Raw genomic sequence first — 26,927 nt, forward strand, 5'->3', positions numbered from 1 at the left:
GTGTTAGCCACTGATGGTGAATTCTAGTGGCCTCAGGAAGCTGTAAGAGGCCAGGTAAATAGCGGTTTTAATGGCAGAGTTAGTGAGGGGTGCAAAAGGGGCTGAATCTAGCAAAACAGACATATTTTGGATACCCTTAAGTATAGTTTGATTGGATAGGATGAAAGGAAACTGGCGTTGTTGGAAAGTAGAAAAACATGTGATGTTGGATGCCAGTCAGGCGTAACTTGATTGTATAGTTAGATAGCATAAATTGAAGGTGGCAAAAAAGTAGCGAACACAACCAGAGACATAATAACCAACATTATGTAATGAAGGACCACTGCATTGCATTGATCCTGAAGAAAGCCACGGACGAGGGCTGAAACGTTGATCTGTTTTTACTTGAATATTGAATAAAGGAATTTTACTACGAAAAGACTGCAAGCCGTTAACTATTTACATTTATATTTTGGCTATGGCTGAAAGATGCACCCGGCATTGAAAAAAATAGTCAGTGTGCAAGGACTTGTGGAAATGTGCTATAAAAATCTGGAAATAATTTCTTATTCAATGACTTTTCTAATCAGTCACAGATTTTACATGGGCACCTTTTTCTGTCAGTAATCCATATGTAAGCAGACACAATGTTACCACGTTTAGAACACTGCCCCAGTATTCTTTATTACATTTGCCTAGTTAAAGGGACACTATAGTCACCTGAACAACTTTAGCTTAATGAAGCAGTTTTGGTGTATAGAACATGCCCCTGCAGCCTCACTGCTCAATCCTCTGCCATTTAGGAGTTAAATCCCTTTGTTTATGAACCCTAGTCACACCTCCCTGCATGTGACTTGCACAGCCTTCTATAAAAACTTCCTGTAAAGAGAGCCCTATTTAGGCTCTCTTTATTGCAAGTTCTGTTTAATTAAGATTGTCTTATCCCCTGCTATGTTAATAGCTTGCTAGACTCTGCAAGCGCCCCCTGTATGTGATTAAAGTACAATTTAGAGATTGAGATACAATTATTTAAGGTAAATTGCATCTGTTTGAAAGTGAAACCAGTTTTTTTTTTCATGCAGGCTCTGTCAAGCATAGCCAGGGGAGGTGTGGCTAGGGCTGCATAAACAGAAACAAAGTGATTTAACTCCTAAATGACAGTGAATTGAGCAGTGAAATTGCAGGGGAATGATCTATACACTAAAACTGCTTTATTTAGCTAAAGTCATTTAGGTGACTATAGTGTTCCTTTAATGTGCAATGCATTGTACTACTGGTGATCTCTCTATGACTTCAGGTAACTTGTCAGTGATGCCTCATTGGCAATACAATAATGCCTCAAAGTGCCTTAAACGTGTGCGCTCTCTCTCTCTCTCTCTCTCTCTCTCTCTATATATATATATATATATATTTGTGGGAGGAGTTATGATCATATATAAACCCTACGCCCCCTATTACCTTTGTTGTGCAAGCTGTTTATCTTCAGCATAGCAACCAGCACTTCCGGTCCGTTGTTCTCGCCAAAGTCAGTCTCCAGTAAACAGTCTGTCGCCAGCAGCTCCTACCTCCGTCTTCCGTGCCCGTCCACCGGCTTCTACCCGACTTCCCTACTCGGCTTCCAGTCACGAGAACGGCACGTAAGCATAACGTGGGAAATAGCGTTGGGCTATTTCCCACGTTCGGGCCTAAAAACGCGGGATAGGCTCCCTTCATTACTTACCTATTCGTGCTGTTATGCTGTTTGCGTACTTCCGCGTTCGTGCGGCTAACAGCCGAACGCGGAATACACACGCTTTCATTTTACTTTAGTTTATTCTATGTACCGTACATGCACACTTACTCTACGTTCGTCTGTTCTTTCATACGGTCGTTCAGCCGAACACGTTCAAACGGCTTTTTCCTGAAACCTTTCGTTAATTTACACTTTACAGCCTGCAGCTGATTATTCAATTGGCTTTCGTTTACATCCTTTCGTGCGTTCCATTTACCGAATGTGGGAGTTCTATTTATAGTACTCTTGTTCATTTGGTTAACTGAACCAAAGGGGCTACAGTGTTTAAATTTACTAATCTACTATAAAATATCTAGTTATGTCTCTTTACTTATACCAAGCACTCACATTAAATTTTTTCCTATATGATGTTCAGTTTATTATATGGCTCTTAAAGTCATCACTGGGTGAAATATATGTGTTTTACAAATTTTCCGTCCATGGTCACATTATTCTGGGACATCTATTTTTCACAGGGTAATCTTCTTAAAGGCACAGTTTGATTCTTTTATAATTTACGTATATAATACACCTCCACTTTCCTCCAATCAGTCTTCAAGTAGCGGTATCCCAGTACCCTGTATTACTGTATCAGGTAAGTAGGTTTACCAGTTCTCTTTTTCCCTCGAGGCCTTATTCAGCCTCATTCAGCCTCCCCACCTCCCAAAGTGGGTTCTAAACTTCCAACAGGCCAGTTCTGAGATTCCTCACGGTGTTTAAAAACATCAATCGCACAAACCTACACCATCTTGCTACTACTTATACTTTTCTTCAAATAGAGCTCCAAGAAGAGGTACCCAGTATCCTGCATTTCGGTAACAGGTAAGAAGGTTTACCATTTAATGTTTTCCCTTGAGGCCTCATTCAGCCTCCACAGCCCCATACAACCCCCCACCTCCCAAAGTGGGCTCTGCACTGCAAAACGTACCTGGGCTAAGATTCCTCACAAAATGTCAACAACAATCTCATAATCCACCATATTGCTACTATATTTAACGGTACATGTTTTGTCATTTATTTCTACATATCATTACTTAGACACCAAGTCCTACGCCATCGACAACCTACAGTCTACCTGGTTCCCTGCATTGCAGTATCAGGTATTGGTAATCTTACTCTCTACGATTACGTTTCTCCTTAAGGCCTCACTTTGCCTTCGTATTATTCAAAAATTCACGTTTTTGGGAACCCAGGGGCTTGCCTCTAATTTACGGACCAACGTTCAGGTCCCTCAGCTTACCCACGTTCGTACGTTACAGTATCTCTGATACACACCTTCTCATACGTTCAACATTTTTACACTCATTATATTAGTGGCACGCCTCAGGCCCACTAGTATCTTTTTCACCACTAAGGTTTCCCGAACCGGGCCCGTTCCCTGCAGAAGCAAGAATATATTGTAATCTTCTGGCGCGTTGCCCAAATAAAGAGGACAAACACTCAAGGTTAAGTATCTACATACGTTATATCACACCATTCTAAGAGACAAGCCCCATTAGGCTAGAGAACTGGCATTGAGGGTTAGGCGCTGGCCTTAGCTATCCTAAGTAATACTACGGTCCCGCGAGGTCTACACCCCACCTCAACACAGAGGTTCAGCCCCACAACCAAATCATAGTTAGCCACCTTGCTCGCCCGTCTTTAGGGCTACAGTTAGGGCTTCCCATGTCACGGCCACACGTTTTGAATCTCTTACGGTCACCGAGAGGCCGACATCCTGCCACCACGTTCAAGTGGTCACAAAATCCCCTGGGCCCAAATCATAGGTAGAGCCTCTCTCCGCCACTTGGCACTAGCAGGGCCTCACCTGTCACTTGGTACTAGGTAAATTCTTCGCTTCGGCACTAGCTAGCAGGCCAGTTCTCCGAACGTCTCATCCATACCTCTAAGACACATTACTTATCCAAATCAATATTTCTTTTTCAGAATGTCACAAGTATCCATCCCGATAATCGGTCTGCTGTTGGACGAAATATCCAGCACGCCAGTCTGGCCAGGGTCTCCATAGGAATCACTCACCCCTTCTACCCTCAGTTACCTGGGATTCTGGTACATTCTAAAAAATATCAGCAGAGCTCTGACACAGGGGTATCCTCTCCCTAGCCACTGCCAGTAAGGCAAAACTACACTGGCTCACAACGGCTCAGCCCAATGTTCCCAGGCCCGGCTCTAGTTCACAAGGGCCGTCAGCTTACTCCTCAGATTCCAATCAGGAGACCCCAGTCGCTATCCTGGCCAGCCTCCAAATGATTAACAGGCTGATAAATGGAATCGGCTATAGCCACACCAGGTGTCTCGTTAAGCCCGGCAGGCGCTCACCTGGCGATCTCGGTCATACAGTCTGGCTTACCCCTCATTTCCCTCCCCGTTACCCACCACCCACTATGACTACTCCATACGTCTCACCGGCCCACCCTGTTCCAATTTCCATGGAGAAAGTAATTCTCGATGGAAAGGACGTTAAACTAACATCACTACTTAACTTCACAAGACTCCCTACAGTACAAAGGTTATATTCTTGGCGACATTTCAGTACCCCAAAGAGTGACACCTACGGCTTAACAAAGCTTTCCATTCCTCTGTTTATCATTGCCTCTCGCATAGAGACAGCTACTTACACTTCTCATCACCCCTTCACCAGTCAGGGAGGCGGCCAGAGGGACAAGCTGGGCTGACCATTTCATTTCTGGGGAAGGCTCGGGTGCACTATGACTTTAATCCTGGGGTATGCTATTTCACTGCATGCAGGGTTTTGCACATCTGCTCCAGAACCTACACCTAGTCCACATACGCAGCCCATCTGTCACCTAAGATACGCCCAACTAAGGTTAACATTGTTATCCTAATATACTAATATACTATCATTTACACCCAGCTAGGCATCTGGTAGATTCTGGTGCCGGGGTTCACACGGGCCTTAACGCCATTCCCACAGGTACACTCGTAGGCCCTAACCTATTACCTGCACCCATTTACCCTCTTACGGTGGACCACCTTCTGTCCACAGCAGTCATACGCTGGGTTAACGATTGCCTCCTCACGGTCTTCACACTTCTCATCTTGGCGTACCATTCTCATCGATGTAGAAATTCACTATACCCTATAATACGTCTGATCATAGACCTCTTCCGCACCACACTCTACATCCATTCCCAGCATCAAACTCCCTCAGTCCCGCTATGGAGTTCTCACTGCACTACGCAAATCGATCATGCCATACAAGCTATCACTTAACAAGTAGTAAGGCTTGGTTGAGCAAGATGTACTTATCCAACGCCTTTAATCTACTATCTATTCACCCTTCACCATGGCACCTAGCCTACGTTCGGGCGGCCATTCTCACTAACCATTTTGTGGCTATTTTCATAGGCTGACTTGGCTGGCAGCAAACTCTCAGCTCTTATTAGTCTGCTTTTACATTCCTGGTGTCCACAACACAGCCGCTGAAGCTCTTTCACGCTCAGTTTAAGGTCTCCCTACGACCTACTACATACCATCCAGGATACAACCTTTTCATGAGATAATCTTGGACTAAGCACAGTTACACCTCATACAGATACGCACGCTTCACGCAGTTTCACGACTACTCTATCACTCACGCCAGGGCTTTGTATATTGTTCCATGTCACAAGTAGAGTTTGCTTGATTCAAGACTTTTTAAAACTATTGTACGTTTTGCCTTTTCCTTTAAACCTACATATCAAGCTTCTTAAGGTCAGCCACACACTATCAGTACTAATCCATTACTTCACGTTCACTTCACTAAACATTCCATTAAGGTAAGCTACATCATGGCTTCCTTCGCTGGTCTCTCTTTTTCACAGAAGTGCTGCATCAGCGGTTCCAAGCTCTTACACCCCAGTCCACATCACTAGGTGATGGGGCCACAGGTAATCCTCAGCTTAGTTACATATATACCTCAATCAGAGTAAAAGCTCCTTACTAGCTTTCAGTACACAAGCTGTATAAACTTGCAATAAAGTGTGTTTTCTTTGAATCCTCTTTTTGCCCTCTTTTACAGGCCTACTTGTACGTTGATTTCGGCACACCTCAACCAACTTTGCTTCTCCTTCTACATTCCATTACGTATAAGATCAATTCCGAGCACAAGTTGGTAGGCCATTTGGCCTGAATTTGTGGGAGGAGTTATGATCCTATGTAAACCCTACGCCCCCTACTTACCTTTGTTGTGCAAGCTGTTTGTCCCCACCCACCTACACCCACCCATCTATATTAACAATTCACCTTTGTGGGCCCTCTTTTACAGGCCTACTCGTACGTTGGTTTCGGCGCACCTCAACCAACTTTGCTTTTCCTTCTACATTCCATTACGTATTAGATAAATTCCGAGCACAAATATATATATATATATATAAGGGCAAGGATAACCTGAAGTGGGTACTTTGTTGAATAACTTTTTTTTTTTTTTTTTTTTTAAAGGTGTGGGAAGTGTTGTGGGTGCAATCTGGTACTGTTGGTACTATTTGGTGCTATGAGTGTCTCATAGTTCTGTAGTAACCGCTGTGTGTATGCTACCTTCTGATGTGGCAATAGCTTTGTGTGCAGTCTGGGACTGTGGCAAGTGAAATCTGGTACCGTGGGTGCAATCTGGTGCTGTGCATGCCACCTATTGCTGTGGCCAAATGTAACGCGAAATGTAGATTACGCATTTTTATTTTTTGAATTCAGTGATAGTGCCTTGATCATGGGTGTACTAATGGGGTGCATTGAGTAGTGTTAATATTAAAACAGATTAGACATTGCAATACTTAAATCAGACAATGTCAACTTGATTCTTCTAATACGATTTTGCATCAGGTTTCTTAACTCTTTGCCTGCTTGCGCTTCATGTGAAAAATGACTATGCCCCTCCCCTTAATGACACTGTCAAAATGGGGCCGAGCATGGATGTCATTACAATTATGTCCCCCCCCCGAAAATATACACCCATGCTCGTGTGTAATAATAATAATAATTAATAATTAAAACTATCTGTATAAGAATATGACCCACAATGTACCTTACTTACTTATTCACTGTACATTCTATACAGGCATACAGCTTAGTAACGTAAAGGGCAGCGGTTCCCAAAATTGGGGATCCTGCTGTGATTTGCAGGGCCACCCGATGGGCATTGCTGCAGAGGGACCTGGTCAGCGCAGCGGCTGATTAATTGCGCAACTGGCCCCCGTAGTATGGGATGCTGGGAGGAATTGACGGATGGTCATTTCTTGCCAGCTTCATATAGAAAACGCCGCACTGGAGGGAGGCAGCAGCCGGGAATGAGCAGGTCGCCCTACACACACCAACCTCAGCCAGCAAGTCACCCTCCTGCAAACAACAGGTATGCTAAAAGAAGGGGGACTGTAAATATAAAAGGTGATGTGTGTGTATCTGGCAGTGTGTGTGTATCTGTGTGTCACTGTGTGTGTATTTTTTTTTTGTAAATTCGATTTGATTTGTTTTTAGGAATATAAGTAACAGGAGGACTCAGAGGTCCTCAGAACGTAACCTTTTGTAATAACATGTCAATAGTGTTTTGAAACTCGCAGGTTTCGTTAGTTTTGCATATATCACATTTTTGGAGACTCACAGGTCTCTTGGTCTTCCACCATCCAGTAGTTCGTAGGTTCAGACACTGTGTGTATTAATGTGTCACTGTTTGTATCTCTGAGTGTGTGTTTCTGTGTGTCGGTGTTTGTGTGTGTATGTGCCACGTATCTGTGTGTATGTGTCACTGTGTGTACCTGTGTCAGTGTGTATCTGAGTGTATGCGCCAGTGTGTATCTGAGTGTCAGTGTGTGTATAGGTGTGTGTCTATGTAGCAGTGTGTGTATGTGCCTGTGTGTGCCAGTCTATATGTGCCAGTGTGTGTATCTTTCAGTGTATCCTGTGTCGGAGTGCGTGTATCTGTGTGTGTCAGAGTGCGTGTATCTGTGTGTGTGTGAGTGTGTGTATGTGCCAGTGTGTGTATCTGTGTGTCTGTGTGCCTGTGTGTGTGCCAGTGTGTATCTGTGTGTCAATGTGTATGTGTCAGTGTGGGTATTTGAGTGTGTTGGATCTGTGTGTCAGTGTGTGTATCTGAGTATCACTGTGTGTATCTTTCAGTGTGTGTGTGTGTATCTGTGTTTATATGTGTATCTGTGCCAGTGTGTGTATCTGTGTTCATGTGTCCGTGTGTATCTTTGTGTCTGTGTGTATGAATGTGTGAAGTGTGTTTGTGTGTATCACTGTGTTAATGTGTATGATTATCTGAAAAGTATGTATGTGGCAGTGTATGTGCATACATCCCAGCAATCAAACACCAACACAACATGCAAACACACCCATGGAAACACAAACATTACATACAAAAACACCTCTGAACTCAAACTCCAAAATATATACAAACACACCCTTCACTCAAACACCAATACACATGCATTTAAAAGCCAACACTACATCCAAACACACCTATACATGCAAATACAAACATTACATACAAACACAAACTCTACACACAAAAGCACACTTGCTCCTAAGCACTACAATCTGTTCTATCTGTATAAATAATTGTATATATATATATCAAAAAACTACATTTAAAAAAAAAAAGAAAAGAAAAAAAAAAGGAAAACATTACACTCTGCTAATTAGGTTTGTGTTATGGCACAAAACATTTGGGGGGGGGGGTTCCACGATGTTGGTACACTATGTTTAAGGGTTCCACGGGAAAAAATAATTGGAAACCCCTGGTAAGGGGACACAATAGTCACCAGAACAACTACAGTTTAATGTAGTTGTTATAATGTGTATAGCATGTCCCTACAGACCTTTAGTGTAAGCACTGTCTTTTCCGAGAAAAGGCATATTTACATTACTGCCTAGTGATAAATCTAGTAGCAGTCACTCAGGCGGCTACTAGAGGTACTTCCTACTCCACTGCTGCACAGCGTGAAACACAGACATTCTACGTCTCTACGCTTCCAATGGAGTGCTAAATGTTCCCCATAGAGATGCATTGATTCAATGCATGTCTACGAAGAGGCGATGATTGGCACTGCCCTGTGTTTTGCTGCGCATGCACAATAGCTTACCAATGCTTTCCTGTCAGTAAGGAATGGATTGGCTGAGATCATCAAGTTTGATGATCTCAGCCATGCAGGCGGTGTGAGCCTGGGCCAGCCGTGGAAAAAAGGTGAAACAAACGTGAAAAAAGGGTGAGGTTTTAACACCTTTTTAAAGTAAAAGGAGGGGGGCGGGGAACCTAAATTGTTATTTTACTACTATAGTGTCAGGAATACATGTTTGTGTTCCTGACACTACAGTGTTCCTTTAGGTAACGTGCCATAAAAATGACAATAAATATGTTTAGAAAGTGTTACATAAAGTTACATAAATAGTACTTAGTAAGCCTAGATGTTTTACATTGGCCTCCCTCCTTTACACCTAGAGCCATAATCCTAAAAGGAACATATGCCTCTTAGGCCATTTGGGGAAGGTATTTTAATAGCCTCTTATACATGGATGTTTAAAGGAGCAGTGTAGGCATCACAACTATTACATGTTTATACAGCAGTTATTGTGGCATGAGGCTACAGGCAACATTCCCTGTTTCATGGTCAAACTGTTTGACTAAACCATGGCCTAAAGAGGCACCTCCAGCTCAGTCTTAGTTCACTGGAAACGCTAATCCACACTGGTAATCTCCACCACATTTATATTTTCAATCTGAGGCCACAGGGGCCTCAGAGATAACTTTTTTGGCCAAACCACTCAAAAACTCAAAGCACCCAGAGTCTAATGGCACCATAACCAGGACATGAGCAAGACGTGGTTATTTCAGCCTCTAATTTTTAAATGTGTGCTGATAAGTTTTATTGATATGTTTTCGTGCTTAGCACCAAAAGTAACTGGCTAGTAGCTTGCATGTATTAAAGCAAGGCAATTCCTAGAAGAATTCTACTCTAGATTTGAAGGGGAATTAATCTATATTGATCTATGTAACCTACTGTAATTTATCTTGCATTACAATAAGAGCTCAAAAGTAGTCTGCATTGTTTTACACTTAACTATTACAGACAGAAGATGGGCTTTTATCAAATTTGTATTGTAGTCGTCCTGTGAGTTGCTGTGAAACTTCCCTGTGTGAGTTGGCCAAACACATTAGTAAAATGTCAAGTCAATTTAAAACAATAATATATTTTCAATGCTTTTTGAATAATTATTTGAAAATTTAATCCGCTGGGGAAAATATAATAGGGAAACAAGTAGGTAGAATGGCCAACTATTAACCCACTATCCACCCAATAAAACCATCCCTTTTGACTCTCGAACTATTATTAGCAATGAGTAACATCTTCCACTTCACTTGGAAGGTTGAACAGTACAATAAAATATATTGGTGCTTTATAAATGCATAGTAAAGTAAGGTTATTTTAACTTTATTAAAGTATACTTGTGCATTCTGGCCCTCTCTGCTTGTATAGCTAACGCTAGGTGCACAATAATTCTCCAGGATGGTTATATAACCTTATATGACCACTATCTGTGGAAATAGCCACTATATAATATTAAAATAAGAAAGTGTAATATTTAATTAATTATGATTGTTACCATTCATAAATAATGAGACCACAATTTATCTGGTACAGTAAGGCTTTACATTCCTAATTTAAAAGGTAAAACCAAAACCTTATCATAAGGTACATAAATTCCATAAACATGGTATTGCTTCAGGACAGAAGGATGTGATATAGATATAGAAACATCCTACACCATGTCAGATAGATAGATAGATAGATAGATAGATAGATAGATCGATCGATCGATCAAACAAATAGAAAGTGAGCTAATGAAAGTGACATGGTAAACGGGTTAAATGGACACTATAAATGCTCCCCTCTCTGCCTGTGTGTGGAAGGAATTAGTGGGGGGAGACAGAAGGCTTCCCTACATCCTGATTCAAACTGCTGCTCCCAGCCGTGCTGTAAAGTAGCCAAATAACAAGAGAGCTTCTCATCCTAGGACAGAGCCCCACAGAAGCGTCCATCAACCAAAACACCCTCCTCTCAGAGTCAGACACAGGCTACTCTGTTCTCAAGAGCTCACAATCACATGGTCATAGGGCAAAGGCATATATCTGGATTAGAGAGCACACAACGATAGACTGAGCAAGGTGACAGGACCTTTGCCATACAAGATATACATGCGATAAAGACAGCAAGGAACCCTGTACCACACAACATAAAACAGGGGTGTTGAACGTCAGAAGGTAGGCAGACACACCATGTGTTTAGGGTAACACGGTCTGTATATTTAAGGCTAAAGTGGGATTATGGCCCTCAACCAGAGAGAGCTAGATTTCTTTGATAAGTATTGTTACATGCAGAACTGCACCTGATGGAAATGGTGAACCATAATACAATTTCACAATTCTTCTGAATCCTTGTGTTACTGATTGCCTGACTTCTATATACAGAACTAACAAATACAAGACAAAGAGAGGGAAAGAGAGAGACAGAAACAGACAATTCTTTCTTAATAGTCTACACAGCAATATACAGAGGTGAAGCACTGATGAGGGGGTCTGAACCAAGCGACTGCTTATCCTACAGAAAAGCTAATATTTGGCTAAAAAGGGTCATAAAACCATATCGTTAAATGAGATTACAAACAAAAGCATAAAAAGTCTCTCCATTATGGAGAGCTAGATCTTCTAGTCGCATGTACTACAGAGCTTTACCTGTACAGACTACATTGTCAAATGTTTTGCATATAAGATAAGGAAGGGTAAGGAAGCAGGGGCAAAGAACAGAGTACTAAAGCAAAGGGTAAAATAAAATCAAAATAGTCCAAAAGGGGAAGATTTGAGGGATGGTCGAAGCAATGCGAAGCAGTTGGGAGACAGGACACTGAACACAGAAGAGATGAACATAAAAAAAAACAAAAAAAAAAAAAACACAGAGATACCATCAGTTTGTCCCATGCCACAACTTATCAGAAAGGATGTATGACTAAATTACACCCCCATTATGACTATATATTGATTTCTCCATCACTGAACACTAACACAATGTAACCACACAAAAATCTTTCAAGTCCCTGCTGACCCTAACCCCCCTTTAATCAAAGGACAGGGGGATCCTCAGCTGCTGCCCCCCTCCCTTCCCCAGTCTGAACTCACACAGCGCCTTTATTTAAAGATGATGTCTGCTGGGAACCTTGCTAGCTTAACCCTTTAGCATCCTAAATGTGAGAAACCAATTGAAAATGTACAGATTAGGTTATCTCTCACCTGGTCTCTGCCTGCGTCTGGTCTGCCTGCAGTGAATCTTCAGTGTCAGAAGGAAAGCATGAAAGAAAATAACACACGTTTATTTCAAAGCTCCTTATTTGGGCCGTGATGTCAGGGGGGAAATTGCTAATCTGAGAGCCGCCCACAGCTCTCTCCCCCCTCCTTCTCGCTTTCCCCCTCTTCCTGCATCCTTTCTCTATCTCCTCTCTATTTCATTATTGCTTGCTCTCTCATTCTCATCTCTCGCTTGGACTCTCCTGTCTCATTTTTTTTCCACTGAATTCACATTATTTCCTGCTGTGAGGGATACTGCCCCTGGGATTGAACTCACAGGCAAGAACATCCTTGAAAGAAAAGGAGAGACAGTGTGAAGGAAGTGAAAAACAGAAGAGAAGGAGACAGAAGAGGTGATGGGTTGATTGGATGGCATGAGATGTTTGGAGATACCCCAAATTATTAGATCCCAGTCCCAGACTAACATTCAGCTTACCACTTGGGGGAGTAACATCAGCATCACCATGCCTATTGTATATGTGTTTAGAATGGTAATAATTGTTATAACTGTACGTGTGCATGTAACACAGAATGGTAACAGAATGATAGATTACACACACACACACACACAAAAAAACACAAATACATTTTATTTACACTAATACACTCTCTCCTCTCAGAAGCATAGTAGAGAGTTACATTCAACTTTTCAAACGCTAGAAGCTGTTCAGTTAATTTCCTTTAAATGGCTATATAGATATAGCTGCTGCATTTTTTTTTTGCAACATAAAATATAGCTTGCATGTAAGGCATAAAAATAGAGAAATAAACACACAGACAGACTATACAGTACTGTGAATAGGAAAGGAAAGTTGCCATGTATGACATCACTTGTGGTACAGGAAGTTTCAAAATTAGGACAGAAAATTTGCATCCAATATATGCTGACTTTTAGGCTTTCTAGATTGCATTAAGCAAACCCCAACACTGTGGTTTTAGCATTATATATCTTTCACTTCTATGTGTACTGTGTATCTATTAACTATATTGGAAAACGTAAGCTTTTCCAATGCATTATAATATTTTGAATTAACTGAAAGTGAATTTAATTTAAACATGTTAGCCAATATAGAATCATTTTCCATTATAGCTATGTTGGCCTAAAATTTGAAATTCAAGTTAAAGTCCTGGCAATTCACACTTTAGTGAATATTCCTGTTTGCATTAAATCGTCCAATTATAAAATTATAATATTGCTTGACACGGACCACAAACAAACATTTACTATACATTGGACCCATTATCAAGCCATTTTAGGCAGGTTATTTTTACTTTTCTATCCATATAGCTATTTACAGACATTAAAGGGAAACTCCAGTGCCAGGAAAACAATCCGTTTTCTGGGTATTGGGTCCCTCTCCCTCCCACCACCCAATACCCAGTTACTGAAGGGGTGACCTTCAGTCACTTACCTGTCAGTCACTTTCACCGATATAATCGGCCGATATTCGGTATTTTCGCCAATATCGGTATCGGCCAATATAGATACCGATATTGCCGATAATACCTCCTAGGACCGCCAGGCTCATTACAAGCCCGGCGGTCCTGGGGGGGGGCGGCAGCAAGCGCTGACTTACCTTGCAAGCAGCTCCTGCAGCTCCATGTCTAAATCTCGCGAGACCCGCGGCCACAGAGCGTTGCCACGGGTTATCATGGCAACGCTCCGCGCGGCACTAAGGGCCGCGAGATTTACAGTGGGGAGCTGGAGGAGCTGCTGGCAAGGTAAGTCAGCGCTTGCTTCCGGCCCCCCCACAGTACTTTCCATGCCACTGGACCACCAGGGAATACTATATCCCCCCTCCCTGGTAAGAAGCAGGGAGGGGGGATTAAAAAAAAAAAACATTTAAATATTTTAAAAAAATTATAATTAACATAAAAAAACGCCCCCCAGCCGCATTTTACACAAATTATATCACTACATAAACACACACACACACACACTACACACACTGCATTACAAACACACACACACACCACACACACTGTATTACAAACACACACACACACACTGCATTACACACACACCGCATTACACACACTACACAAACACACACACACTCTGCATTACACACACACTGCATTACACACACTACACAAACACACACACACTGCATTACACACACTACACAAACACACACACAGCATTACATACACACACACAAACACTGCATTACATACACACACACTACACAAACACACTGCATTACATACACACACACTACACAAACACACACTGCATTATATACACACTACACACACTGCATTATATACACACTACACAAACACACAATCTGCATTCACTATAACACTACACAGACACACTCTGCATTCACTATATATACACACTACACAAACACACTCTGCATTCACTATATATACACACTACACAAACACACTCTGCATTCACTATATATACACACTACACTAACACACTCTGCATTCACTATATATACACACTACACAAACACTGCATTCACTATACACACTACACAAACACACTACATGTGGCATGTATATTTTGTGCATTTACCTTTAGGATTCGTTTATTTTTTCAAAATGGTAAATGTACAGAATATCGGCAAGTTATCGGCTATTGGCCTGAAAGTTCACAGATTATCGGTATCGGCTCTAAAAAATCAATATCGGTCGATCGCTACTATGTAAACTATAATCACCTTACAATTGTTTGGTCTTATATATTATAATGGATTAAATCACTCTCTTAGTTACACTAGCTAGAGGGATGGGGGGGTAGTTTAATATTTTTACATATATTTTTTTTACTTTTTTATTTCTTTTTCACATATATATTTGTTGCACATAAGGTTTTTTTCTTGACCAAATGTTATACTGGTTTCTCATTATAAAATTTCTGGAGTTTCCCACTTTCAACTAGTTTCGCTAAATAAAATTGTAAGGTGATTATAGTTACATGATAGTATATTTATGATTTTGTTCAGTATATATATATTTCATAGAAAAACAAAAAGAAGAGTCTGCGCTAAATAACAGAAAAAAGCTGCAACCCTAATTAGGGAATCCCACAAAACCCTAATAAAACAGACTGGAAATAAAAAGAGGGGGGGAAGGGCTGCGCTAGAGAGTAATAATACAGTATAAACCAGACCAAATGGTCACAATCCGATGGTAACGGTAAGCGTAAGTCTCTAGAAACAAGTGTAGAAAAATATATATAAAAGAGTCTTTGTAGATGATAAAAATACAGTGTAAAAATAAAAATAAATATAAAAAGTCTCACTGATATAACTTGGTGGGATATCTATACAGTCCTCAGGAGTTGATCCGTCCGGGTAGTAGGATAATCCGTATATGTGGAGACAAAATAGGAAACACGCAAACTGCCTATGGTGAAGTATTGCGGCTCCAAGGATAAGGTGAAGAGTAAAAAATAGGATAATACACTCACATTTGCAGGAGCTTTGGACCAGCTCTAGACTTTTGGGCGTTGCAGCGGTATGATCCCCGCTACCAGGATAAACTGGAGGAATCGTCCGTCAGTCCAACCTTGGTACTCCCAAATGTATGGGAAACAACAATAGTGCTCTCAGTAGGAAAAGTATGTAGAAATACAATAAATAAAATATACTTACAAGTATAGAGCAGGAAATACTGCTCTATTTATACAGCGCTGGTGGAATAATCCCCACCTAGGATTTCTTTGGCTCAGGATACGAGTGATAAAAAATAATAGAATAAAAAATAAAAATAAAAATAGGAAATATAAAAAAAAAAAATAATAATAAAAATGCCAGGAATAATAAAATTGTATATAAGATAAAATAAAGTAGGAGTTGGTCCTATAAAAAAGGTAACCAAAATCACTTTTATTATTAAAATACACAATGTAAAACCATTGACGCGTTTCACCTAAACAGGCTTTATCAAAATGGTAATATTATATTATAATAATATTACCATTTTGATAAAGCCTGTTTAGGTGAAACACGTCAATGGTTTTACATTGTGTATTTTAATAATAAAAGTGATTTATTGGTTTTACATTGTGTATTTTAATAATAAAAGTGATTTTGGTTACCTTTTTTATAGGACCAACTCCTACTTTATTTTATCTTATATACAATTTTATTATTCCTGGCATTTTTATTATTATTTTTTTTTTTTATATTTCCTATTTTTATTTTTATTTTTTATTCTATTATTTTTTTATCACTCGTATCCTGAGCCAAAGAAATCCTAGGTGGGGATTATTCCACCAGCGCTGTATAAATAGAGCAGTATTTCCTGCTCTATACTTGTAAGTATATTTTATTTATTGTTTTTCTACATACTTTTCCTACTGAGAGCACTATTGTTGTTTCCCATACATTTCGGAGTACCAAGGTTGGACTGACGGACGATTCCTCCAGTTTATCCTGGTAGCGGGGATCATACCGCTGCAACGCCCAAAAGTCTAGAGCTGGTCCAAAGCTCCTGCAAATGTGAGTGTATTATCCTATTTTTTACTCTTCACCTTATCCTTGGAGCCGCAATACTTCACCATAGGCAGTTTGTCGTGTTTCCTATTTTGTCTCCACATATACGGATTATCCTACTACCCGGACGGATCAACTCCTGAGGACTGTATAGATATCCCACCAAGTTATATCAGTGAGACTTTTTATATTTATTTTTATTTTTACACTGTATTTTTATCATCTACAAAGACTCTTTTATATATATTTTTCTACACTTGTTTCTAGAGACTTACGCTTACCGTTACCATCGGATTGTGACCATTTGGTCTGGTTTATACTGTATTATTACTCTCTAGCGCAGCCCTTCCCCCCTCTTTTTATATATATTTCATATTGTTTTTTTTTTTGTTTTTTTTTAATTCTTTATTTTTGCACACGATAGGTAAGGAAAGAAGAATACAACTGTGAGGCTTGCGCAGAAGCCAAAATACAAAGAACAATTGTTAGCGAGGCTAACGGATTCCACCCTGAAACCATACCGCACAGTGCCAATACACCAACCAAACCATATACCCAGCTCCTCAGCCGCTACCGGAGCCCACTACGCTCAAATCCCATGGTTCCCAAACCTTCTGGAAATTAGCTGTTGTTCTCCTTAATCTTGCGGTCAGGTCTTCCATGACTCTACCCTCCCTCACTCTAGAGAGCACTCCCCTGAACTCCGGGCCCTCCCGCTCCTCTCCACTCCGATTGCAGCAGGGGAAGGTCATCCGGGAACATCGCCACGCTGTTAAGATCAGGAGGTGGTTGTACGCCAAGGCCACTAAGCAGACGGTGAGGATCCCCTCCTGGTGTCAGGATATGCGCCCGGCCTCCCCGAAACACCATCAATTTAAAGGGGAAACCCCATGCATATTTAATGCCGGCAGCCCGCAGGGCCTCCGTGATGGGACGCTAGTCCCTCCTCCGCTGCAGCGTGGACGGAGCCAGGTCATGATAGAGGGAGATTATCTTCCCGGCGTACCTTATGGGGCCCTCACGGCTCTTTTTCATGAGTGCCTCCTTGGTGCGGTAATATAGGAAGCGGAGTATGACATCCCGTGGGGAATTGGCGTTGGGCCTTGGACCCCTCAGGGCCCTGTGAGCCCTCTCCATGTGCCAGTGTTCCTCTGGAAAGTGTGGAAGCAGAGGCTTCAAAATGGTGAGTAGAGTCCCTTGTAGGTCCTCGTCGGTACCCTCTGGCAGGCCCCTCACACGGAGATTGTTTCTCCTGGACCGATTAGCCATGTCCTCAAGGGCAAGGTCCATTTCCACCATGTGGGCAGACACGCGATTCACCCGGTCAACCACGGCATTATGGGCCTGCGTCGAGGCCTCCACGTGGTCCTCCAGTTTAGCGGTACTCTCCCCCAGGCCCCAATCTCCGCCTGTAGCACCGCGGTGGATTTGGCTATTTCACCAGCCAGGAAGGACCGCACATCAGCCAACTTAGCCAGGACAGCGTCCTGGTCATCCGGAGATGTCTCCCTTTCCGCACGAGGGGAAGCTTGCGGGGACGCCCCAGCGCCATCTTGAGTCCCCTGACGGGTCGGCCTTTGCGCCGACATAAGGTCTAGGACGGTGCCTCCGGAGTCTGCACCCCGCTTAGGTTGCTTTTTGGGGAGTCTCTTCTCCATTCCAGGGACCTCCGTGGGGCAAATAGCGTCAGAAAAAGGTCGCTTTTGTAGGCTTTTAGGGCGCGTTAGTCGGGAGCCTCAGTGAGACACGTCCAATCTCATCGACGGTCAGACCACGCCCCCATTTCATATTGTTTTTAAGTGTATCATGGACATTTATACAAAGAGCCGTCTTTCTCTTGGGAAAAAAAAATCCGAAATGGTTAAAGAACTCTTCCGTTCATCTATTGAAGTTTAGGATGTCATGTTTAAGGAGTGGAACGCATTAATGCGTTCCACAGAGGAAAGAAGAAGATCGACAAACGGACTTCCGGACGACGCCAGGGAGAACTCTTTTGGCGCCAATTGAATGATTGTGGACAGATCGGTGGTCACGTCCTGACTGGCCTTTGGCAGCCCGGAACAGAATATTGTGGGTTTAAATATGGCGGGTTTGTCCTACTACCAACAGCTCTACAACCACGAGACACCACAACGAGACCCCATGCAGGATATCTCAGCCCTCACACAGACATTCCTAAACACACTCAAACTCCCAACACTAACCGAAGAGACAAGCCAGACACTAATAGAGGAGGTGACAGTGTAGGAGATGACCATAGCTCTCCGCTCATTTCAGCCCAACAAAAGCCCAGGACCCGATGGATTCGGGGCAATATACTACAAAACCTTCAGCCACCTCCTACTTAAACACCTCTGCCCGGTATTCAATGCCATGTTACGCGGTGAGAAGCTGCCGACAGACATGGTAGCAGCAAATATATGCCTCCTCCCAAAACCAGGCAAGGCACTAGACAAACCAGGACACTTCAGACCCATATCTCTTTTAAATGTAGACCTCAAAATCCTCACAAAAGTCATGACCAACCGCATAAATCCCCCCTCAAGGCCCTAATCCACCCCAACCAAGTGGGCTTCATCCTCCACAGACAGGCAGCAGACAACACTAGAAGGGCCAGAGACCTCATATGGTACACTACCCACAGACACATCCCTACGACAGTACTCTCCCTGGACGCCGAAAAGGCATTTGATCGCCTGCTCTGGCCCTTCCTTTACCAGACCCTGACCCACTTCGGCTTTCCCACACAGCTCATCTCATTCCTAGAAGCGGCCTACGCACACTCACAGGGATCCCTCCTTCTACCCAGCATCATCACTCCCACATTCACTATCTCCAATGGAACGAGACAGGGATGCCCACTTTCACCAATACTATTCGCCCTGTCACTAGAACCCCTACTAGAAGCGATACGAGCCGACCCAGACATAATGGGCATCACTATCAGGGACCAGACCTATAAAGTATCCGCATATGCGGACGATATCCTCCTAACTCTGACAAACCCCAACACATCCATCACCCACCTAATGGCACTGATCCACTCCTACTCCCGCATATCAGGATATAAATGAAACATTACAAAATCGGATCTAATGCCGATACATATCCCCCCCGCGAACTCGCAAGCATCAAAGATCAATTCCCCTTGTGCATTCGCACAACAGCCATCGACTACTTAGGCATAAAACTCACCGCCGACATCTCCACTATATACCAAACAAACTACAACCTCATACTCGAACGGGCACACGCAGACCTCCAGACATGGGCCCCACTAGGGATCTCGTGGCTAGGCCAAGTGGCCTCAATCAAAATGAACCTCCTGCCATGACTACTATACATATTCCAAACACTACCCATAGCAGTCCGAATGTCAGATATAAAAACCTTACAAAACGCGGTCAATAACTTCATATGGAACCACCGCAGGCCCAGAGTCCGACGAGAAACACTATACGTCCCCAAGCGATCGGGTGGCCTCGGACTACCCAACTTCCTGCACTATCTCTACGCAGCCCACTTAACCCAAATCCAAATGTGGCACCTCCCGCCCATGGAAAAACGCTGGATGGACATTGAACACTCGATCTTCGGGCGGGACCACCCTTCTCAATACATGTGGACCCCCAGACAACATCGACCCCTGCCCCCTCCAACTGCAGCCACCATATCGCACTCCCTCGATCTCTGGGACAAACTACACCTAAAATATGACCTCTCCTCTGAACTCTCCCCAATGACCCCGATTCTCCGAAACAAACTCTTCCCCCCGGGAATTACAGCCCAACATTTTGCCCAATTCGAGAGGAGAGGAATAGTCAGACTAAGCCACCTATTCACAAATAGCCAGACCATCACCTACGAGGACATACCCGAAGACACCACACTCACGACATTTGACTACTTCCGCTATATACAACTCCGCAGCCTAGCAGCAATGCCATGCATCCAGGCAAATCACAGCCCACCAAGTTCGAACGAGACTGCACCACACCCCCAACCAGGAAAAGCCAAATATCCGACATATTCCTCACAATAGCGACCCACACAACTCACATTTCCCTCCCATATATCAAGGCATGGGAGACCGATTTAGGAGCACTGACAGACACAGGCGACTGGGCAGATATCTGGGAAGCCACAGCATCCCTAACGATATGTGTGACATATCAAGAACAAGCCTATAAAATGCTTTTCCGCTGGTACCTCACTCCCCAGAAAGTTGCACGCATGCACAAACTGCCCACAAACCGGTGCTGGAAGCAATGCGAGGAAGCGGGCACTTTCCTCCACTGTTGGTGGTCGTGCCCAAAGCTCCGACCCCTCTGGCACTCCATAGGAGCAATCCTCACTAGAGTTCTGACCAACCCCTGCCCCCTAGACCCATGGACCATGCTCCTGTCCAAACCAATGGACACATTTACAAGAGCTGAGAACAAATTAATAGCAAGAGTGGCCCTGGCCACACGCAGAGCAATAGGAGAAGTGTGGTCCACCACCACAATACCTAAACAGCAGACAATACTCAGGAAAATCCAAGACCATATAGACATGGATAGACTCACAGCCCAAATCCTTGAAAATTCCAAACAGTTCCACAAAATATGGGACCCCTGGCTCATGAATGACACATCCCTACCTTGGTAAGGCAATCCCAGAATACAAACTACAAATATCCACCAATTGGACACAAACTACAACTCCAAACTAACAAACACACGCCCCTAGGCCTAACCCAAGCAACACACCACAACCCACCCTGCCCTCCGCCCCCTCTCCCCCCCCCACCTCTACCACCTGGAGGGAACGCGGGACCCTGCAGAAGAACACACAACCACCACCTACAGCTTATCCCCACCAGAACGAATATCCCTCCCCTCATAGACCAGACGAGGACACCCACACCCACCCTACCCCTAACGGACAAACCCCACTAGACAAACTTCACCTCACAGCCCCCACCACATGAAACACGGACAACAACATTCCTGTGCTGTCTGGCAAAGGACGGCAAACTACCCACCTAGACTACCAGGACAACCCTTGCCCTCACCCGTCTACCTAGACTACACGGATCTACTTCAGGACAGGACCATCACTCACCAATCAACTACAAAGACCCACTCAAATTAATCCTGTAACTACAGGAAAAACCGTGACGCGACACAACACGCCAATACCGACGAGTGACCCCCCCCCCACGAGACAACCACTACCCACTTCCGAGGACCTAACTGACACAGTGACAGAGGGGGCCCTACACGGCCACAACAACTCGGAACAACGCTAAATCAGCATTGAAACTAAATCTATGTAAATCTTTGGATGTTACTCCGATATACGATGCCGTAATGCATGGACCCTCTAACCCCCTTCTCCTTTTCTCATTCTGTATCCCCCCCCCTGAATGCCAAAATTCTACAAATAAAGAATTAAAAAAAAATATGGCGGGTTTGTATGGAGATCACATTACACTTTATTTCCCCTGAGGAAGTCTCTGAATTGAGACAAAACACGTAGGGCGGATCCATAGGTGCTGCACATTTTTTGTTTTTGATTTACATTATCTATTATTCCCAACTTTCATCTGTCTGGTGAAGGACACAAGGACGATGGTATCCAGTTCCCAGAATTTATGATGTTATTGATGGGCTTTTTATCTACACATATCTTGTAAGTGTATACAATAAAGCAGTGTATTTTATATTTAGTAGTGCTGTACCATGGTCTCTATCTTTTATCTTTACATGCATATCTGAATGTCCAGAGGATTATCTTGAACGGTATTTATCACCTACATTTTGATGGGCTCTATATATAAACTACATTTGTGAGTTCAACCTTGAATCATTAGCACCTTTTTGGGTTTATACAGTATTACACTATTTTTGTGCCTTTGTATGACCCTTTTGTAAAAACCCCGCTGTATGAATTTATATTGAGGTTTTTAGAGGATTCCTTTTTATCTACTAAGTAGTTCTAATTGAAAAGGTGAACACCATTTTCAATTATCCATGTGTGCAACACACGAGCACTGCACTTTTTGGTGAATGTAATTTTAAGTATTGTAACCTTCTTCTATTGCTGCATAGTCCAGTTCTGATGCTCACGTCCCCATTGAAGGCACTTTGAGCGGTAAATACAATTCATTATAGGCACTCTGTCCAATGTGCGGCTACACAGCCCCATACACAGCTATCTGCGATGCACTGTGTGTTCTGACACATTCCTATCATGACCAGCACTACGTTTTTCAGTAATCTGAGTTCTACTGTACCTCTTCTCTGTGATCAGAGTTAGTCTTCATACCAGGAACAACACACAAGACTTGCCATTTTGGAGATGCTCTGACCCAGTTGGCTAGCCATCACTATTTGGCCCTGTCAAAGTCACTCATATATTTTCGCTTATCCATGTTCTTGATTCCAATACATAAAAGTCAAGAACTAAATGTTAATTTGCTGCCTATATATTCACTTCACCTGTCAGTAATTTTAATGTTGTGGCTGATCAGTGTAAAACACTATGGGGAAACTGATGCATACCTTCTCCTACTTATTTAAAGATGCAGAACAGAACATGTTAAAACACTCCAGTGCCTTTATTTATGCAGGTCTCTTGCTGGTTTCCAGTGGTCCAGTGAATGGAATAATAATAATGTGTTTTAATTAGCAGTTTCCATGTCACTTTTTGAATCACTGTTAACCAAATGAAATAACACGGGGACCCAATCAAGGATAGGTTCTGTCCCTAGGATCAAAAATGTAATGCCTTCAAAAATCCCTTGGAAGGAACACCCCAAGTACCATAACCACAACAGCGTGTTCTTGTGGTAATGCTGCTAGGAGTGCCTTGGTGCCATTCCGTGCCCTCATTACAAGTATTCAAGCCATTTTACCGTGGGCCCTCCAAGCGCTGCTCCCTGCCTAGACTACAGCTGACAGAGCTGGGAGCTGCTGCTGCTGCTTAGGAGCTTCTGTTACCACTTCTGTGGTAAGCCCTGCAGTGCAAGTCTAGCTCATTGGCTGAAGGCATCAGCTAATCACTCTCAGCCAATGAACTAAGCAATTTGCCACCTGGCTTAACTCAGACAGAGAGCTTTTAACATTTGTGACTTTTGGAGTGGACTGTTCCTTTAAAATGGAATTGTCACGCCTCTGGATTTGCACCGTGAAATATCACCTACAACTTGTGTTTAACATTTTTTATTTAATTAACTAACAAATTACATTACAATTAAATTCAAACAAATCAATGCCAGGGTATACATTACGAATGAGAGCAAAATATATAAACATAGTTTTATTGCTGCTCTTCTCCTTATGCTTTCTCTATGCTGATTGGCAGGTGTAAAGGACAGAGTTTATATGACTGACAAGGAACTAAAAAGGAGGCGCCAAGTTCCAGGAAAAAAGAGCTGTGGATTTCTACAGTTAATTATATTTTTTACACCGCACAAATAATTATTGGTTAAATATGGGTGACAAGTAAGCAGAATATTAAAATTCTGCAAAGTGAAAGTTCCCCTTTAAGACCATTGCATGCCACCACCAGATCTATTTAATAAATGACTTCATTATCTTGCATAAGATTTATGGCTGCCAGAGTTAAACACACACATATGAACATTTATTCACAGAGTTTTCCAAGAACATTATGACACACAACAATGATATCACGCTATAAAACTTGCACGACCAAGGATTAGTCACAACAAAATACAATCTGAACCAGGTTGCACAAAAAAAAAGACATTTAAAAATTGTTGATAATATCAGTTTTTAAATTCATACAGAATGCTTATGGACACTGTTTGTAGACTTGCCTGTGCTGTGCCCCATTCCAGACTGATTACTCATTGGTACATACATCTTTAACAGTCCTGCTCTATCATCCTCTTCATTTACTACGTATACCCTTTACCCGTACACATCTTTCTATATTGTTTTTTTATGTGTATTTATACCCATACTCCAGTGACAATTTGCTAATTATCTTCGCTATTAACCTTTTTGTGTTTCAACATTTAGTTTTTAATAAAAACTTTCTCAGAAAAAGAAAATCCTGGAAATGCTGGAAAGCAGCTACTTAAATAAGATCGACCAGATCTGGCTGCAAATAAGGATTTTCACAATATACAAACGCTAGCAAAACATGTACAACTTCCATGATTTAGGAAACAACAAGGGGTATCATACTGACTACTTAAAGGGACACTCCACTGCCCAAATAAAATAATAGATACAAATCAATGTTTACTAGAAAAACTAGCAGTCATTGACCTGCGGACAAGACTACTGAAGATCCCTGGAAAGCAACCACCAGACAGCATACTAGCTGCAGTTAATGAAGCATTACCCACAATCCCATCCTGCACCATCACAGAAACGAACAGACTCATATGCCACAGCATTAGTGGTCCTACATCTACTTAACTACAAGATCAGGCTCAAAGAGAAGCAATGCCCACCATGGAGACTATGACTGGAATCCAAGATAAAGACAGCACGGAAGGAAGTTAGTAAGCTGGATCAACTTAAGATCAAAGATAGATCCTGGTTGCTGCGGAAGTACAAGGATATGCCCATACCGGAGGCACTGGAAAAAGCTAAGCAAAGACTGACAGCAATGGCAACCAGACTGAGCAGATACAGCAGAGGCTAAGAGAAGCAATGCCCTATTTACTAAAGAACAATCCAAGGTGTGTGCACAGCTACAGGGTAACCACCACATCTCCTTGCATGACCCACCCAGAGCTGAGACTGAACAGTACTGGAAGAATATCTGGGAGCAAGAAGCATCTGATAACACCGAGGTCCAGTGGCTACTAGACCTGAAAACAGACCACTGCATGCTCCCAGAACAGGGACCAGTCATCATCACAGTCGAAGATATCCAACAGAGAGCAGCACACACAAAGAGCTGTTCCTGAACCTGATATTATTATTATTATTATTATTATGTTATTATTTATATAGCACCAACAAATTCTGCAGCGCTTTACAGTGGGTGGACAAACAAACATGTAGTTGTAACCAGACAAGTTGGACACAAAGGAACAGAGGGGTTGAGGGCCCTGCTCAATGAGCTTACATGCTAGAGGGAGTGGGGTAAAGTGGGGTAAAGTGACACAAAAGGTAAGGATAGTTTTAGATTAATGACAGTTGCAAGCGAGGAATCAGCCGGGAGCTATTAACAGTTTAATTTATACACTTTTATGAAGAAGGAGTGGAGACTGGTTGAGCATCTAACGGAGGAGGGAATTGATTTCCACAGGAACAGTGCAGCCCTCGAGAAGACATGATCCACAACTACTGGATTAAGAAGTTAACAGCGCTGCATGAACGCCTAGCAGCACAAATGAACCAGCGACTTGCAACAGGACCCCACCCTGACTAGCTAACACAAGGCAGAACGATACTGGTCATGAAGGACCCTCACAAGGGAACAGCACCATCCAACTACCGACCAATAACCTGCCTCCCCACAACATGCAAACTCCTGTCAGGCATCATAGCCTCCAAGATCCAAGGGCATATGAGTCAATATATGAGCAATACTCAGAAGGGGATTGGAAACAACACCAGAGGATCAAAACACCAACTACTGGTAGACCAAACAGTCACAATGGATTCTAAGACCAGACAGACCAATCTGTGTATGGCCTGGATTGACTACAAGAAAGCCTATGATACAATGCCACACGCATGGATACTGGAATGCTTGGCTCTCTACAAGGTCAGCAAGACAATAAGAGTCTTCATCAAGAACTCTAGAGTTCCAGGACAATAACTCAAGTGAACATTAAATGTGGCGTATACCAAGGTGATACGCTATCCACAATGCTGTTCTACATAGGCTTCAACCCCCTTAGCCAGATCATCAAGAAGAGTGGATACATACAAGTTCAAGAGTGGAGCTACCATCAGCCACCTACTCTACATGGACGACATCAAGCTGTATGCCAAGAATGAGCGAGACATTGACTCACTGATCCACCTAACTAGGATATACAGCAAGGACATCGGAATGTCGTTCGGACTAGAGAAGTGCGGGCTTATGATAGCAAAAAGAGGGAAGATGATCAGGATAGAAGGAGTTGAAGTTCCAGAAGACCAAATAGAAGATGTAGAGAACAGCTACAAGTAACTGGGGGTACCACAAACACATGGCAACCATGAGGAAGAGGCAAGGAGGATAGCAACATCCAAGTACCTCCAAAGAGTGAAACAGGTCCTGAAGTCCGAGCTCAATGGCAAGAACAATATCCAAGCCATCAACACATATGCCCTACCGATTATCAGGTACCCAGCTGGAAAAATAACCTGGCCAAGAGAAGGACTGGTCAACATGGATGCCAAGACCAAGAAACTACTCACTATGAATGGAG

General features: G+C 42.7%; 1 protein-coding gene across 3 annotated transcripts in view; it reads right to left on the bottom strand.

The window, feature by feature from the left end:
- HIVEP3 (HIVEP zinc finger 3) overlaps positions 1 to 26,927 on the bottom strand; it is a 318,984-nt gene that overhangs the window by 84,465 nt on the left and 207,592 nt on the right. Inside the window, exon 1 of one of the 3 annotated variants that reach the window (XM_063453907.1) lies at positions 12,027 to 12,089. The exons of the other annotated variants lie outside the window; for them this stretch is intronic. The gene's annotated coding sequence lies outside the window, so the exon portion shown is untranslated. Of the gene's footprint in view, positions 1 to 12,026; positions 12,090 to 26,927 lie in introns of those variants that run through there. 3 annotated transcript variants of the gene reach the window in all.

Source organism: Pelobates fuscus, chromosome 1 (genome assembly GCF_036172605.1).
Source record: "Pelobates fuscus isolate aPelFus1 chromosome 1, aPelFus1.pri, whole genome shotgun sequence".
NCBI classification, from domain to species: Eukaryota; Metazoa; Chordata; class Amphibia; order Anura; family Pelobatidae; genus Pelobates; species Pelobates fuscus.